Below are 3099 nucleotides of genomic sequence, written 5' to 3'. Positions count from 1 at the left end.
TCACGCATTCAACTTCTGCCAAGAGCAGGAAACGTGGGGGGGGGGGGCTGCTCCCCTGGGGCGGCGGCCTGCTGGGTGCTGAAGGTGCTGAGGGGTGATACGAAGGAAGTGCAGCCCTGAGGGGGCAACAAGTTGGCTGGGCTGAGGTGTTGTGCTGAGCCTGCGCTGGGGAAGGGGAGGGTGGACGAGGACAGGGCGGGCCTACGGGCCAGAAGGAACCTGACGGCAGGATCGGGGACCCTGGTCTGTGCCCCCTGGGCTCCCTGCCTGAGGGGAAGGGGTGGGGGTGGTGGGTAGTTCTCCTGGTGAGGAATGACAGGCTTGGCTAGGGCAGGGGACGGAAAGGTGATGAGCAGTAGGCCTCCGGCAGGCTGGGTGTGGTGGGTGAGAAAGCGGGTGAGGGCAGCTCCCGGGGTTTGGTCTCAGCTTTGCAAGTAGGACACTGCCCTGGTGTAGGCAGGCTCAACGGACCCCAGGTCTCACGGGGACGGGTGCCACGCTTCAGGGGCGCCTCTGGCTGTGCAGATCCACGGGGAGACACGGGGGGCCACAGGGCCATGCCAGTGCTGGCACAGCGTTCTCTCCCTGCTGCCGAGGGACAGGAGGCGTGAACGGGGGAGAGTGTGTGACCGGAGCTGACTTACACAGTCTGGACTGCTTTATCAAATCACCGCAGGCTGTATGACTTCAGCAGTTCGCTCCCCACGGTTCCGGAGGCTGGGAGCCCGAGATCAGGGTGCTGGCGGGGCTCTTGGTGAGGCTCTACAGCGGGTTTACAGGCGGCCACTCTAGGGCTGTGCCGTCACCTTCCGGAGAGAAGGAGCAGACTCTTCGCCTCTTCTTATAAGGGCACTAATCCCATTTTGGGGCCCCACCCTCACGACGTCATCATCTCCCAAGGGTCCTGCCTCCAAATACCGTCATTTAGTGGGGTAGGCTTCAACATACGCATTTTGGGGGGACACAATTCAGGCCATAGCAGAGGAGAAATTCTCGGGACACATGCATCGAGAAGGTGTGGTGAAGGAGGCTGGTAGGAGGAAGTCGGGGAGGCGGGTCAAAAGCCCAACGCGGAAGGTGCTTTCCGAAAACACAGCCAGGAGATGGGTGGGTGCCCAGGTGGTCAGAGGAGGACTGGGCGCTGGGGCGGCTGCGGGGCCTTCTTTGGTTTTGCCAGATAGGACCTCAGTGGAGGTGAGGTTAAGAGAGTTAGGAGGCAAGTGGAGGTGGCAGGTGGACCCTTCCAAGGAGCTGCACGCTAGGAGCAGAGCAGTGGGGAGCTGCAGGAAGGGTGTGGGGACGGCAACTTTAGAGAGATGCAGTCGTGTGCTGATAGTCAAAGCCACAGGGTGAAGATGGGTGGGGGGCGGGGTGGTACCTGTGGCAGTGAAAAGGCTGAGGACAGCACCCCAGGTGGTGGTAGGTATGGGGGGTCGTGGAAGTCTCTCTGGATGGACCCTCAGCCGAGCTCCAGGATGGAGAGGCCGTGTGGGGAATCGGGCGGGACAATGACCCAGGCGTGTGGGAGGGTGCGCAGGCTGTTAGCAGGGCAACTGCTGAGGGGGAATGGGAGGAGACATGGTGAGGGCTGCGGGTGGGGGTCCTGACGGAAGTGGGGCTACTGACCACCATCTTGTAGTTTGCTCAGAGCAGGTGGACGTGGAGCTCCTGCGTCGTGGCTGCGGTGATTAGCCAGGGGCCCCAGTGGACGTGAGGCATGGGCAAGTTGACAAGGGGTCAATATGGTAGAGGTCTGGGGGCGTTACCATGGCTGGCACCTGCCAGTGGGTGCACTGGGTACACAGTCATCTGGGCAGGTCACAGCTCAACCTTGGGGGCGTGGGTCCTGTGGGCCTGATCCCAGGGCCAATCCCCGCGTGCTGGGGAGCTCAAGTCTTCCATGCTTGGCCCAGGCAGGGCTGGATCTGGGGAGACACCCGCTGGAGCCTGGGCTGGTGGAGGAGGCCATGGGCCACTGTCAGAAGGTGTGAGGTCGGGTTAGAGGTCACAGACCCAGCACTGCCCTCTCATGGACCTTTCTTGGTACAGTTCTTTCAAAACCATGTCTCCTTTCATGTCCCCTTTCCCTCCCCCACTACACGGAAGAGGGTGCTGAGGCTGCCAGAGGCCACCAGGCAGAAGGGAGCCCTCCCTGTTTTAGCCTGGGGTGCAGCCCAAAGCCTGTGCTCCTGACTTCAAGGCTCACCTCCAGGGCTGGCAAAGCTCATAGGGGACGGGGAAGTGTGTGTGGTGGGGGCCCTGCTGGTCTGGCTATCTGGCCTGGCACATTAGCTGAAGCCCCCTTCACCCGCTGTTCCCTCTGCTTGGGACGCCCCCCCCCCATCCCCACCGTTCCCTCTAGGGAGTCTAAAAGACCTGCTCCAGGCCCTGCACAGTTTGAGCCCACTCCAAGCTTGGGCACCTTTCTGCCCGTGGGGAAACAGGCCAGGGTGGGACAGCCATCTGCCCCGTTGTCAGGACACTGGCCACGGCTTTTGGGGATATCAGCCCTGCTGTTGTGAGGGTCCTGCTGCTCCCAGGCTGTGGCAGGGAGCAGGGGTGGTGAGGGCTTGTGGAGGGGCCCTTGTCCACAGCACCTGCAAGCACGAGGGGAGCAAGGGGGTTCTGCAGGGCGCGCCCGCCATCCCCCGCGGCGTAACTGCCTCGCGCCAGGGCGCAGTTCGAGCTCGTCTGGGCTATTATTTCTTTGCGGGGCAGCCTGCTCTCCCTGCCCCGCGGCACCCAGAGTGGGTCCCAGGGCTCCAAGGCTCGGCGATCTCTGGGCCGGCTTAGGGTGCCCGGCGGCGGGGGGAGCGCCAGCACAGCGCCGCCCCTGGCTCAGCTCGGCCCCGCGCCCCGCCGTCCTCCGGGATGGCTCCCGGCAAGCCGGAGCCTTACGCAACCGGGAGCGCCGTGCGCGCCCGGACCGGTCGTGCGGGGGGCGGGCTCCGCTTCCGGGCCGGGGCGGGCGCGGGCAGGGCAGGGCAGGGAGGGAGCGCGCGCAGCCCGAACACACAGCGAGGGCTCGGAGCCGACCCGCCAGGTGAGCCTCGCACTAGGAGGCTCCGGGTCCCTCTCCTCCCCAACCCGCCTCGGCCG

The 3099-nt window shown here is 64.5% G+C and overlaps 1 protein-coding gene across 1 annotated transcript in view; it reads left to right on the top strand.

Moving 5' to 3' along the window:
- Positions 1–2983: 2983 nt before the first annotated feature.
- OPLAH (5-oxoprolinase, ATP-hydrolysing) overlaps positions 2984–3099 on the top strand; it is a 10165-nt gene continuing 10049 nt past the window's right edge. Inside the window, exon 1 of the mRNA XM_034668757.1 lies at positions 2984–3043. The gene's annotated coding sequence lies outside the window, so the exon portion shown is untranslated. The remainder of the gene's footprint in view (positions 3044–3099) is intronic.

This window comes from Ailuropoda melanoleuca, chromosome 9 (assembly GCF_002007445.2).
Source record: "Ailuropoda melanoleuca isolate Jingjing chromosome 9, ASM200744v2, whole genome shotgun sequence".
NCBI classification, from domain to species: Eukaryota; Metazoa; Chordata; class Mammalia; order Carnivora; family Ursidae; genus Ailuropoda; species Ailuropoda melanoleuca.
This window is presented reverse-complemented; position numbering and strand designations above follow the sequence as displayed.